At 40.3% G+C, this 15,466-nt stretch overlaps 1 protein-coding gene across 5 annotated transcripts in view; it reads right to left on the bottom strand.

Moving 5' to 3' along the window:
* Positions 1 to 2,580: 2,580 nt before the first annotated feature.
* Positions 2,581 to 15,466, bottom strand: part of LOC118393198 (beta-1 adrenergic receptor-like) — a 28,270-nt gene continuing 15,384 nt past the window's right edge. For 2 of the 5 annotated variants that reach the window (XM_035785635.2, XM_035785638.2), the window contains one exon: positions 11,185 to 13,552. The gene's annotated coding sequence lies outside the window, so the exon portion shown is untranslated. Of the gene's footprint in view, positions 3,132 to 3,407; positions 3,940 to 10,635; positions 10,727 to 11,184; positions 13,553 to 15,466 lie in introns of those variants that run through there. The other 3 variants (XR_008063917.1, XM_035785637.2, XM_035785636.2) reach the window with 3 other exon arrangements.

Raw genomic sequence — 15,466 nt, 5'->3', positions numbered from 1 at the left:
CTGTATGGAGGAGTGGGCCAAAATCCCTGCTGCAGTGTGTGCAAACCTGGTCAAGAACTACAGGAAACGTATCATCTCTGTAATTGCAAACAAAGGTTTCTGTACCAAATATGAAGTTCTGCCTTTCTTATATCAAATACTTATGTCATGCAATAAAATCATACAATGTGATTTTCTGGATTTTTGTTTTAGATTCCGTCTCTCACAGTTGAAGAGTACCTATGATAAAAATGTACAGACCTCTACATGCTTTGTAAGCAGGAAAACTTGCAAAATCAGCAGTGTATCAAATACTTGTTCTCCCCACTGTATACAATGTATAACAGTAATATTTAAAATGACTAAATCGGGTAATTTTGTATACATTTATTTAAATTTGTATCAGGCCGCTCCTGGGGGGATTCTGGTAAGATGTCAGCAAAGTGGGCTGAATTACGGTTGATGGAAAGGGCCCAATGTACTTGGGCCAATTCTGGGCAGTTAATCATTTTGATTCCGGGTCGAGTCCGACACCCGATTCCGGGACGATTCAATCAGTTCTGGCCCTCCGGAAGTGGGCCGCTTCCTCATTGCTAGCTGGGTAGTTGGTTTAGCCGTGATTGGCTGAGAGAATGAGTGGGCTGGACATAACAAAATATGAGTTCTGATTGGTCTGCCATGTAGCTTGCTTCTGTCTATAACATGAGCTGGTCAGTATGTGTAGGTAATCCTTTCTAACACAGCTTTTTTGAAAGATATTGTGTAGTGGAACTGCATAAGTGTTGCTCTCCACTTTCTGGAGGACCGAGTTTTGAATTCTTTGGAATGCACCATGGAATTAGAGTACGATAGCTAAGGAGATGGAGACAATTATTGCGTTAGTTTGCAAATTATGCAGACGAGTCAAAAAGAGAACACACTGAAGTATGTTGTATAAAATACCTGTCTCCGGATTACATCTGCAAACTAAGGGCAACCACGGCATCCGTGACAGAGAGGGCGAAGTGTCCATCCATGTAGGGTAGCCTAATTGGCTACATTTTTCATATTAGACCTTTCTAATTTTGTTAGAAAGCATTTTCCCTTTCATGTTAAAGTGTACTGTTAGCTAGCTAGCTAATGTCAGCCGGCAACTAAATTGTTGCCAGAAACACAGTACACCAACACCAACGCTCTGGATAATGTAAAAACAGCCTAACCAGCTCTGCTAGTGCGAGTAAAATGATCCGAGTGATGTGTCTCTCATTTGTGTCTGGAAGTAGCTAGCAAGCTAGCCAACGTTAGCCAGTTAGCTTGGATGTTTGACTGCTGTTGTTAGGTCAGAACGCTCGGATCAACCCTACTCCTCGGCCAGAGTGTCCAGTGAACGCTCTGAGAGTGAAATGCTCTGAATTTTCCAAAGGACAATCTGACAACGCTCTGAGTTTACTAATGCCCAGAGCGCACTCTGAGCACACTCTGGCACTCCAGAATAAATATATTAATACACACATTGTATAAGCCAGCCTTTAGTCTTAAATCTTTGGTTGTTTTGTACATGGCCTCACATGTGAATCCTTAAAGAGATGGGTGGGGATAAGGCTTTAGAGGGTGTGAATGATGCTGAACGGTTGTTGACAAAGAAGAGCTCTCCAGTAGGTGTACCAAAACATTCCCAGGGCCATTTTCTCTAAAGTGAGGTAATAATTTTTATCAACTGTCAAAGGATAATTAATTTTCCATTGTTCCACAACAGTCGAGTATGATATACCGTTTTCTAGCTCTGAGTCTCTACTTTTATCTAATATAAAAAACTTTTTGCTACATAAGACCGAATATATCCGGTCGGTCACGTACAGTATCATACGTTTTACAAATTCGTAAGATATAATAAGAACTGTAATTCATAACATATCATATGAAATGGGTGATGGACATCCACAAATGAATACATTTCATACGAAATGTAACATATCATACTAAATGGGGTGTCTCAGATTTACATACAGAATCATACAAAATGCTCTGAGACCAGGTTGGGACCAGAGGAAAGAGTGCTCCTTACTGGACCATCACACCACAACTACATGCCTCCAGCTATACTACTGTATTTCTCCAGCTATGCAGATAATAATTAATATCCCCTATCTCTATTTGAAAGCTTGACATTACACTTGGTTTCAAATTATAACTAAAAGCCATTTTCCTTATGCGTTTAGCCCTCATTCGTTTGGTACTCTATGTGACATAAAGATGCTTCCTTCACAGGATTTAGTCAAGCTGAATAAGAGTTTTATAGAGGTTGTCACTATAATGCAATGAGGCCCGGACTTCAGAAGACAGAGGTCAATGCAAGTCGGATGGACTCAGCTACGTAGTCTAGGTTATGGCTGTTGATAGCACTCACATTCAGATAGCCATTGGGAAGCAGGTAGATATGTCTCCTATTTTCCATTAATTCCATTGTTGGACTAAAGGAGACAGGGGAAGAGGTCATAATTGAAGATCAAAGAAAATACATTTTCAACATGGAACATAGCACTTATTTTATTTTACATCATTTACTGGTACCAGGTAATGTATTAGTACAAAAGAACTGGCAATTATTATATTGAGTGTTGTGGACATGGACATAATACTGTATATTATGTCATTTATCAGACACTTATACAAAGCATGACTGCTCCAACTCAGCTCGGCTAAAAGGGGTTAAATTCAGTTCAAGAAAACTGTACAGCATCATTGAAATCGGTATAATGAATATATTTGAGAATAAAGTGGACAAACTAGACATGGAAATTGTGTGAGAAAAGTGCTGACAGCAAAGGCTAGGTAGAGAATGCTGGTTCTTTAAAAGCAAAGAAATAAAAGCAACCTTTCTTGATGTTTTCAAATGCTCTTAGACTTTCGACCAATTCCATGATCAATGTAGACCGGAAGTTGCAATGCCTAAATGGAGTAGCTACATTGTTCTGTTTGAATCGGTCAAAAGATGACAAATTTTGAGCTTGACTAAGATGGTTTGCTCACCATTCAGCCAAGTGCAGCAGTACAGTCCACCATGCTGGATCAGGTGATCCCAGCTGCCAGGACATCCCAGAAGCCTGAGCTTCTCTCTCAACCTCTCTCTGACCAGCATGCCTCTCTCCACCATGCTCTTCACTCCCTACTGCCTAGGACAGGGATTTGTACAGAGGTCCATTTAGCTTATCATGAATGATTAGGCCTGGGACTGAATGGCTAGCAGTTTGGAGCTCTGCTTTAGGGCACATAAGATGTGCCCAAACCTCTCGACTGCAGTAAGGACAAATTGAGGATGCCTACTATATAAGACAATGCATTTACCTACAGAGATTAACTGTCAGTCTACTGTATGTGCTGGGATCTTGCAATCGTCACATTCGATGAAAGATACACTGAGAGGCAAGTGAACCATTAACGTGACTCACCATAAAGCCCAAAGCTGTAGGAGAAGGACAGAAGCTCCATCCCTAGAGAGGCACACTGACACACTGGCCAGGAGTCTTATTCAAAGACCCCGTGGCATGGGCCCTGTGCAGGCAGAAGGAAGACAGCGAAAAACCTACTCCTCTGGGAGTGTAGAAGAGAGAAAGATTCAGAGAGAAGAAGAGAAAGAGAGCACGAGGAGACTGAACAGGACTACAAGAACGACAACCTCCAAAGAAAAAAAAAAAAAAACATTGATAACAGCCATCATTACTAAAGACTGTAAAAACATTTGGGTTATGGAGCAGTAGCCACCATAAACTCTGTGAGGACTAAGTCTCCAGTGCTTCTGGGAGAGGTCTGAACCAGTAGGGCAGTGAGAAGAAGCAGACAGAACAATGACACTCTGCTCTGGAGCCATCTCCAGATCCGCCATCATTTTCTGCACACCCACACCCCTCTGCTCCATATCCCAATACAGGTACCAACGGACATCCTGGATCCCTACTGCCTCACAGATACCAGCCAAGGAGTCTGCAAAAAGGAACAGGATCACTATACAGTTTCAGCACCAATACTGTCAGCAATACCAATACTATTCCTCTACCTTTTTTTGATTGTGCTTTTTACTATGCACATGTTTCTTTTGTGATAATAGTTTGCTAAGCCCCTACTTACCATCACAGGGGGAGGAAAGATAGACTGGCACACACCAGACAACACTCACATTGTACCAGTGCTTCAAGAGCTCAGCCCCCAGATGAACAGCCCCCGGTACAGCCCAGTCTGCACACACAACACTTACAGTATTATGAGCACAGGGGAGGTCGGTACAATCAATTCAGTCACAGTCATCATTCATTATCCGATGCCACTTACAAGCTCATGTTGATTGGTTATATAAAAATTAGAGTGTGGCTAGGGAAGGGGTGGCCAAATTGCAGAGTATGCTGCCTTTGAGCTTGTGATGGGCCTATTTGTGTGTCCAGGTGGCTGTTTGTGACAGGTGTCTGGGTGAAGTGCTTGTTTAATTTGTTTTTCGGCTATACATCAGCAAGCCATCTACAGTATGAGCAAACCGTGAGGATCACGTGAGGTAAAGTTGATCCATGGAAGATATACAGTAGGCAGTCAACATTACTCAGTTCTCAACAATGGCATGGCAGTCCCTGCCCGAAGCCAATTCTGTTGCTCTCCTGGTGAATTCTGGAAGGCCACAGGATGAAGGATACTCTGGACAGAGAGAGGAGTCTGTACTGATCTGTTGCATTATTTTCCCAATGAGTGGGAGCACTGACTGAGGTCTGACCATCCACAACCTCATCGAGATTAAGCTGTAAAATAGTAATTTCACATGGAAATTAAATAATAAAACAAATATTATTTCATCACTACTAGTGATATTCGTGCATTTAGTATAGTTGAAAATGAATCATTGGCAAACTCAGTCCGTGGTTCTTACTCAAAGCAACAACTTTCTAAGGGGGCTACTGTGCTGGCTGGCCCAGACAGTGACAACAAACGCTAATGTCTGAGATGCATTGAAGTCAGCCACCTGTTCACACGCAGCTCAAGCTGACTCATCGCTTCCCACTAAATACACCTTGCTGAGTTAAGTATTTTTTTTTACGTCAGGATTCGGTGCAGCAGTAGGAGTGTCAACGAATATGGAGAGAAAAGTAATTCCCTGCACTTGAACATTTCCAGTGGTAGTCTACCACGCCACAATCAGTATTACAGGTTTGCTTTTTTGACTCAGCACACAGCATGCTCCCAAGCCTTAGTTTACGGTTGTTGCTTAGCTGCACAACATACAATTTGTTACTCTGTATCTTGGCAACGTCTGTGATGAATGCTTTCTTCAGACTTGCTTCTTTCTACTTCAGGCAATGATTTCAAGTCATCATGACCTCTGCACAGAAGCTACACCCAGTAAGCAAAATGACATTGAAAATATGAATTTTAGATTCGTATTTTCCAGACATTCATTAAATGTTCTGAATAAAAGGTGAACATATGTATCTTCCTGACGTTTAAAATAAGTCTTTTCCGGATGTTGAAAATGTATATTTGCCGGATTCAATCAGGTTCCTTTTCAGTTCTGAATTAAAGTTGAAAAGACACAATTTACAGACATTGACAAGATGTCTTTTTTGGTCATTAATTTCCAAATAATGGCCAAATTTCTCAATGAAGTAAGCATTATATAATAATAATAATTTGTAAATCCATTTAATATAGGAAAGGGGAGCCAACTGAAGATTGGAGCTGTAATACATATTCTATTTTACAATCTTTAAAACAGCATGAATTTCAAAGTAGTCAAACATGATATCTAAGAAGCCCTCATCCTCCACATACAGTACAACACCCGTTCTGCCAGTCACATTCTGTTAAAGGTCCCCAAGGCACACACATCCATAGGTTGCCTGTCTTTTCAGTTTGCTGCAGCTAGTGACTGGAACAAGCTGCAACAAACACTCAAACTGGACAGTTTATCTCAATCTCTTCATTCAAAGACTCAATCATGGACACTATTACTGACATTTGTGCCTGCCCTGCGTGATGCATTGTTGTCTCTACCTTCTTGCCCTTTGTGCTGTTGTCTGTGCCCAAAAATGTTTGTACCATGTTGTGTTGCTTCCATGTTGTTGTCATGTTGTGTTGCTACCATGCTGTGTTGTCATGTGTTGCTGCCTTGCTATGTTGTTGTCTTTGATCTCTCTTTATATAGTGTTGTGTTGTCTCTCTTGTCATGATGTGTGTTTTGTCCAATATTTATATTTTTTATAAAAATATATATTTTTAATCCCAGCTCCTGTCCCTGCATGAGGCCTTTTGCCTTTTGGTAGGCCATCATTGTAAATAAGAATTTGTTCTTAACTGACTTGCCTAGTTAAATAAAGGTTAAATAAACATCCTCAATAACGGTTGCAGAAAAGTGGATAAAAGTGTCTGCTGAATGACCAAAATGTAAATGTTAAACAAACACTTGTAAAGCATGCTGGGTATTATTCGAATGAGCTCAGTCCCCAAATAAGACCAAAATCTGAACCAAGCATAGACGCCTATGATCAAGACTGGCCCTAAAAAAGCCGTCCAAAAGACGTCGGCGTCGGGCCATGCTTAGTGGGATGCATCCACACAGAGCTGCAATTCTCCAGGAAGTGCGCCAGAACAGGTAAACGTGGCATTTACTTTACTGTAATACAAGTGTGTCATTTTTACTTTAAGGCTATATAATAAATAGGCCTACTAAATGACATATTTGTTAAGGACTATTCATAATATGAATGTATCCTACCTGACCCAATGGAGAGGGTTCCCACTTTCGGTAGCTTCATGTGACTCTGTGACTTTTCACCATCATTGTACAGCCCTGGTTATTTGGTTGCTTTGGCAAAGTAATTTCATCCTTGTTATGTGATCTGAGCTCTCGTTTAAATATGGGGAAAGTATTCCTTGTAAATATTTTTTTCAAAAGAAACATTGAAATCTAATAGTGAAATCATATGGTACAAGCAGGTGAGCTGGTTCTACTGTTTTTGCCAATTCTTCTGGTGTTATGTTATGGAAAACTGAGTGGGCCGAGCATAAAACGTCAACCCTGTTACCCATAGACAGGCTAGAATCCTTTTTTTACATGTTTTTTTTTTTTCGTGAAGCTTGCATTCCATTTCAATGCCCTGTTGCACACAACAAGCTTCCATTCCCCCTGTCACAAAGGGATTTATGGCTGATTTAACATGAAATTGTCAACCCAAGATATATTGGGTTCTGATGGGGTATGACAGTTCATGAAGCGTTTATCATTTATATTCTTCAACAATCAATGGGTGGTACATATACAGTATATCATTAATTTAGTCCAACAATGGATGTAGCGCTTGCAGATTGCCCCTTTAATTAAATAAAAATACTATTGTAAGTGCCCTTTACGTGCCAAAACAGTGGCAGGGAGGACTTTGTTTGTTCTTGTTTCAACTGCTGATTGCCATCTCAAGAGTTTAACCTCATGAGATGGCACATGTGGTTTTATGAAGTTGAACATGTGGTCCTTATGACAGAATGTTAAAATTAGGTGAAAACTATTTTTCTCAAAAGGCACAGAATTGGTGGAATGACCCCTAACACTAATCTCTAGGAACAATACTTACGATACGTTGGGTTGAATATGTCCCTCGCTATAAGATAAGCTTTAAAAACACGTTTTTATCCAGGATCTTCCATGTTCCAGTTTTTATCCACATGTTTTTAACACTTATTTGACAGCGTTCACTTAGGGGTGTACTCACTTTTGTTGCCAACGGTTTAGACATTAATGGCTGTGTGTTGAGTTATTTTGAGGGGACAGCAAATGTACACTGTTATACAAGCTGTACACTCACTACTTTACATTGTAGCAAAGTGCCATTTCTTCAGTGTTGTCACATGAAAATATATACTCAAATATTTACAAAAATGTGAGGGTTGTACTCACTTTTGTGATATACTGTATATATTTGTTGTTTTTTTAAATTGTGGGACATAAAAGATTGTAAAAACACCAGCAAATCAGCCCAAATGATTTTAATTTGGGAAATCTCTTCCAAAGTATTCCCACACATTATAGAGAGATACAGTGCATTCGGAAAGTATTCAGACCCCTTGACTTTTTTCCACATCTTGTTACAGCCTTATTCTAAAATGTATTAAATTATTTATACAGTCTACACACAATACCCCATAATGACAAAGCAAAAACAGGTTTAACATTTTGGAAAATGCATGAAAAATAGAAAACAGAAATACCTTATTTACATAAGTATTCAAAGCCTTTGACTCGAATTTGAGCTCATGTGCATCCTGTTTCCATTGATCATCATTGAGCTGTTTCTACAACTTGATTGGAGTACACCTGAAAACCCTTTTTTAAAATGTTTTAGATACCATTCCACCTATTCTGCTCCAGTCATCAGAACGAGCCCGTTCTCCCCAAATTTGTTGTAGCGTCATACCCAAGAAGACTCGAGGCTGTAATCGCTGTCAAAGGTGCTTCAACAAAGTACTGAGTATAGGATCTGAATACATATGTAAATGTGATATATACGTTTTATATTTTTAATACATTTGCAAAAACCAGTTTTTCTTTGTCATTATGGGGTATAGTGTGTAGATTGATGAGGGAAAAAAAAACATTTCATCAATTTTAGAAAAAGGCTGTAATGTATCAAAATGTGGGAAACGTCAAGGGTTCTGAATACTTTCTGAATGCCCTGTATACACTGAGTGTAATATTTTGGAAAACATTCCTGATATTGATTTGCACCTGCTTTTGCTCTCAGACCGACCTCAATTCGTCAGGGCATGGACTCTACAAGGTGTCGAAAGTGTTCCACAGGGATGCTGGCCTATGTTGACTCGAATGCTTCCCACAGTTATGTCAAGATGTCTGGATGTCCTTTGGGTGGTGGACCATTCTTGATACACACAGGAAACTGTTGAGTATGAAAAACCCATCAGCGTTGCAGTTCTTGACACACTCAAACCGGTGCTCCTGGCACCTACTACCACACCGCGTTCAAAGGCACTTAAATATGTTGTCTTGCCCATTCACCCTCTGAATGGAACACAGACACAATCCGTATCTCAATTGTCTCAAGGCTTAAAAAATGTTTTTTTAACCTGATACGGAAGAGGAAGCAAAACATCTCACTCACTCCATTGTTTGGTTCATATACAGCCATTGAACTAAGCAGTCCAGACTCTGCTAATGCATTGGTGCCTATGGGAGAGCCACCCCATAAGCAGACCGGAACCGTGACCATTTGTTCCAATTTTCCCCTTGATTTACAGGGACAGTCCCTGATTTTGGTTGCCTGTCCCCAGTTAGAGCTGTGCCCGGAAATGTCCCGATTAGCACTCAGAAAGAAAAAAGCATCTCTGTAGTTAAATTTAGTATAATATTTAAAAATTCAAATGCAGAATCAAATCAAATGTGAAAATGTTATATGTCCCTGTACCAAACTCGTTTGCTCCCGGGGCTTCACCGCAGACCTTTTATGAGAATTTTCAGGCAAACGTTTGATTTATACATTGTAACCACTCCATTAACCATGCCCTTGGCCAGAGAGTGTTGCATCCAGCATAGGCTACCCAACTTTAAAATGACTAGATAAGCAAAGAGGGCCAATCCATTTCTGTGTTAAATTACTAAAAAGTATTTGCAAGGACTATAGCGAACATCTATTAAAAATATTCCATTCCTTTTTTTCCGCACACATTTCTCACTGCACAAGTGTGAACATTGTGCCCATCACCACAAAGCAAGTAAAAAGCTTATATCGGTGGTCACTTACAACATTTAAGGCAGATTGTTCAGACTCAGCTGTTACACTAGGTGGCACTGCATGATTAGGTTAATAGTTGCTCTTCATTTGCAGAAGGTATACTTACTTGAGCCCCTGATTCTTGTTAGAGCCCTTATTCACTGAATATAACAAATGTGCACACTTTTGATATTGATGGGCAATGTGAATGATGAAACTCATGTTTGTTCTCTCTTAACAATTGACCTAATTTAATTTTCTTCTGATGCCAAGAGTCGCAAGATCCCATTGCATATTTGTACCCATTTTTGATTAGTGAACATAATCCGTTGGTCATCTAGTACGCATCACTGTTGTAATTATGAGATGGCCTCTTGAATACTCCCCCTGACCTACTGTTTGACTGCATTCCACTGTGTGAATACATTCTTGTTTGTGTGTTATGCAAGCTAATAGTTGCAGAGAAGCTGCCTGTCCTTTAGGGTTATCAGATAGGTATCCCTTTCTGTACAGAATGACTATCTGGTAAGTGTCTGATAAATGATTTCATCAGTGGTTATGTGACCATAGCATCATAATTGTCCTTGCAGAACATACCAAACTGTATTTTGTTTGTACTTGTTCATTGGTGTTTATAATCATATTGGCTAGACACCCTAACTTTGAAAAACAACAAATGGCTCAATCCTGGCTTTGTCATTGGGTTAATCTGTCGTCTACACCACAGCGCCTTGCTTGGCTTTGGCCACCTTTGATATACTCTGGCCTGTATAGTAGTAGTGTTATAAACCACAGTAGGTTGTGTTGTGATTAATGAATACTTTACCGGCCTGCCACTTTTAAAAACCCAATTGTAACAGGAATTACCTGATAGGAATCAAGTTGAACTCCAGCCGGATAATTGTTTCCATCCCAAGGAGTTGAGGTTGAGGAGATAAGGATGTTTTTGTAGCATGACTGTTTCCAACCCCACGCAGTTACTGTGAGCATTATGCAGTCCAGGGTTTATTCCCCTATAGTGAGAGAGAGTCCAGGGTTTATTCCCCTATAGTGAGAGAGAGTCCAGGGTTTATTCTCCTATAGTGAGAGAGAGTCCAGGGTTTATTCTCCTGGAGCGAGAGAGAGACTCTACATCTAAATGTATCTCTCTTCATAGTCAAGATTCTGTCTCTCAGTCTCTCACTCACTATTTCTTTGACCCTCTCTCAGCCCATCTTCTCTGTCTGCCCTCCCTCCCTCCGTCCGTCCGTCCGTCCGCCCGTCCGTCCGTCCGTCCGTCCGTCTGTCTGTCTGTCTGTCTGTCTGTCTGTCTGTCTGTCTGTCTGTCTGTCTGTCTGTCTCTCTCTCAATTTGATTCTCTCTCTCGCTCTGTTATGTCTCTAAATCTCTGTCACTGTCTGTCTCACTCACTCTTTTTCTCTGTCTCTCAGTCTGTCCCTCTCTCACACAATGACAAAAGTGAGAAGGATCATGGAAACCTTGTCATTTATTTCAGTTGTACAGTCATATGTTTAGTGAAAGGTTTGTAGAGGTACACATTGTCAGAATTCATAATGACTTAGTTCATGACAATATTCAAGGTTCTTTTTTGGAATCACATCAATCTCATTCACTGCTTCGTCATCACACAATAAATAAGTTATGAGCTGCATGAGATGCAAGGGATGGTTACTAGATCTTATGGGTCAAAGCAATGTCTGTCGTCAGTGACTTAGGGCAGAGATGCAGATTTTTCTGCTGTGTGTACGAAGTACAATGAGGATGTATTTGGCTGTATGTCAGTACACCTGATGATGGTACATTTTGTGTGGCTGATGCTCCAAATGGTCTTAGCTTTTCATAGGTTGACATTGGTAGTCCTTGACTTATATTCATGACTGTTTATTGCAAACAATATCTTGAGTTACATAATCACTTTTTATAAAATAGGGACAGTACCAGTCAAAAGTTTGGACACGCCTACTCATTCAAGGTATTTTCTTTATTTGTACTATTTTCTACATTGTAGAATAATAGTGAAGATGTCAAAACTATAACATAACATATGGAATCATGTAGTAATCAAAAAAAGGTTAAACAAATAAAAATATATTTTATATTTGAGATTCTTCAGCCACCCTTGATAACAGCTTTTAGCCACCCTTGATGACAGCTTTTGGACACGTGGCATTCTCTCAACCAGCTTCATGAGGTAGTCACCTGGAATGCATTTCAATTAACAGGTGTGCCCTGTTAAAAGTACATTTGTGGACCTACATTTCTTTCCTTAATGCGTTTGAGCCAATCAGTTGTGTTGTGACGAGATAGGGGTGGTATTCAGAAGATAGCCCTATTTGGTAAAAGACCAAGTCCATAATATGGCAAGAACAGCTCAAATAAGCAAATGGAAATTACATTCCATCATTACTTTAAGACATGAAGGTCAGTCAATGCGGAACATTTCAAGGACTTTGAAAGTTTCTTCAAGTGCAGTCGCAAAAACCATCAAGTGCTATGATGAAATTGGCTCTCATGAGGACCGCCACAGGAAATGAAGACCCAGAGTTACCTCTGCTGCAGCCTGAGGAATTGCAGCCCAAATAAATACTTCACAGAGTTCAAGTAACAGACACATCTCAACATCAACTGTTCAGAGGAGACTGTGTGAATCAGGCCTTCATGGTCAAATTGCTGCAAAGAAACCACTACTAAAGGACACCAATAAAAAGACGAGACTTGCTTGGGCCAAGAAACACGAGCAATGGACATTAGACCGGTTGAAATCTGTCATTTGGTCTGGGTCCAAATTTGAGATTTTTGCTTCCAACCGCCGTGTCTTTCTGAGATGCAGAGTAGGTGAACGGATGATCTCCACATGTGTGGTTCCCACCGTGAAGCATGGAGGAGATTTGTTTAACACTTTTATGGTTACTACATGATTCCATATGTGTTATTTCATAGTTATGATATCTTCACTATTATTCTAGAACATAGAAAATAGTAAAATAAAGAAAAACTTTTAAATGAGTAGGTGTGTCCAAACTCTTGACTGGTACTGTATGTTAATGGATCTGGTTATTACCGGTGTTATAACCAGATCACTTGATAAGAACACTTATATTTCAAGTGCAGTTAATTAGGTTGATTTGGCAGTGAAGAGGTTAATGACATGAACACTGAATAGAAAATGTGTTGCTACACTATGGACATTACTGGAGAGTAAAGACATTTAACATGATATTCCTGTGTTAAGTTGTCACGTTTTGCATGTGCAGATAGTGAGGATATAATAAATAAATAACTTTGCATTAGATAATGTACACCATTTATTCTGACTGCCCACTTTACACCAGAGGTCACACACATTGTGCATGAATATCTATGGTCTATTACTGTTACACATCTGCAATCATTCCTGGTTGTAAAGAAAGAGTCCATCCTATTGTACACAGTATGCTGTGAGCGTGTTGGTGGCAGACAAGGCCAGGATACCTCAGTCCATGATGATGGTTTAATGCTGGGTTGCAGTGAACCGTCTTCCTCAGGGTGCTGTGTTGACACAGTTAGTCTTCAAGTCTTGTGATCTGGACCTTTAAACTGGTGCCGCTCCCAAACATCCAGGCCAGCCAACCCAAACTGCCCAGTCCAGTGTTCCTCCTCAGGGTTTTGTAAATCTTCCTTGCCCATATTTACCAGGGCCAGTGCATCTGCATTATTAGGTTGTTCTTTGTGCAGTCTCATCTTAGCCATTCCAATCTCTGCTCAGTCAGTTGTGAAAGTCACTGCTGGGGTTGGCCTTTTGATGTTTTTAATTTCTTGAGATTTGTTTCCAAATCTTTCACCCATCCTGTAATGTGAAACTGAGTGAATAAGGATAAATTAGAATTTTTGGGCTCATATTCCTGTCATTTTCATATTCTGAGACACTGTCATATTCCAGACTTTGTTAAAGCCTATAATTCACTGTGAACTGAGAATGTCATTTTGGTTAATGAGAATTTATTTAGAGGAATGTTGATGCCCTATTAGGCAAAATATACAGTGAGGGAAAAAAGTATTTGATCCCCTGCTGATTTTGTACATTTGCCCACTGACAAAGAAATGATCGGTCTATCATTTGAATGGTAGGTTTATTTGAACAGTGAGAGACAGAATAACAACAAAAAAATCCAGAAAAACACATGTCAAAAATGTTATAAATTGATTTGCATTTTAATGAGGGAAATAAGTATTTGACCCCTCTGCAAAACATGACTTAGTACTTGGTGGCAAAACCCTTGTTGGCAATCACAGAGGTCAGACGTTTCTTGTAGTTGGCCAACAGGTTTGCACACATCTCAGGAGGGATTTTGTCCCACTTTGCAGATCTTCTCCAAGTCATTAAGGTTTCGAGGCTGACGTTTGGCAACTCAAACCTTCAGCTCCCTCCACAGATTTTCTATGGGATTAAGGCCACTCCAGGAACTTAATGTGCTTCTTCTTGAGCCACTCTTTTGTTGCCTTGGCCGTGTGTTTTGGGTCATTGTCATGCTGGAATACCCATCCACGACCCATTTTCAATGCCCTGGTTGAGAGAAGGAGGTTCTCACCCAAGATTTAACAGTACATGGCCCGTCCATCGTCCCTGTGATGCGGTGAAGATGTCCTGTCCCCTTAGCAGAAAAACACCCCCAAAGCATAATGTTTCCACCTCCATGTTTGACGGTGGGGATGGTGTTCTTGGGGTCACAGGCAGCATTCCTCCTCCTCCAAACACGGCGAGTTGAGTTGATGCCAAAGAGCTCCATTTTGGTCTCATCTGACCACAACACTTTCACCCAGTTGTCCTCTGAATCATTCAGATGTTCATTGGCAAACTTCAGATGGGCATGTATATGTGCTTTCTTGAGCAGGGGGACTTTGCGGGCGCTCCAGGATTTCAGTCTTTCACGGTATAGTGTGTTACCAATTGTTTTCTTGGTGACTATGGTCCCTGCTGCCTTGATATCATTGACAAGATCCTCCCGTGTAATTCTGGGCTGATTCCTCACCGTTCTCATGATAATTGCAACTCCACGAGGTGAGATCTTGCATGGAGCCCCAGGCTGAGGGAGATTGACAGTTATTTTGTCTTTCTTCCATTTGCGAATAATCGCACCAACTGTTGTCACCTTCTCACCAAGCTGCTTGGCGATGGTCTTGTAGCCCATTCCAGCCTTGTGTAGGTCTACAATCATGTCCCTGACATCCTTGGATAGCTCTTTGGTCTTGGCCATGGTGGAGAGTTTGGAATCTGATTGATTGATTGCTTCTGTGGACAGGTGTATTTTATATAGGTAACACTCCCTTTCAGAGTGTGCTCCTAATCTCAGCTCGTTACCTGTATAAAAGACACCTGGGAGCCAGAAATCTTTCTGATGGAGAGGGGGTCAAATACTTATTTCCCTCATTAAAATGTAAATCAATTTAAAACGTTTTTAACATGCGTTTTTCTGGATGTTGTTGTTATTATTCTGTCTCTCACTGTTCAAATAAACCTACCATTATAATTATAGACTGATCATTTCTTTGTCAGTGGGCAAACGTACAAAATCAGCATGGAATCAAATACTTTTTTCCCTCACTGTACTAAGCACAATTTACTGTAATGGTTATAAAAAAAGAGCAATTCAGAACCATCAGAAAGTGGTTCTTGTAAGTAATGGTGAAATATTGACTATACCTCCAAAAATACATGACAAATAAATTACATTTCAAAGTTTTATTTGATTTACACTGACCCCCTAAAATAATAC

This window comes from Oncorhynchus keta, chromosome 14 (assembly GCF_023373465.1).
Source record: "Oncorhynchus keta strain PuntledgeMale-10-30-2019 chromosome 14, Oket_V2, whole genome shotgun sequence".
Lineage (NCBI taxonomy): Eukaryota > Metazoa > Chordata > Actinopteri > Salmoniformes > Salmonidae > Oncorhynchus > Oncorhynchus keta.
The sequence above is the reverse complement of the archived record's forward strand: the minus strand, read 5'-3'. Positions and strand labels throughout refer to the sequence as shown.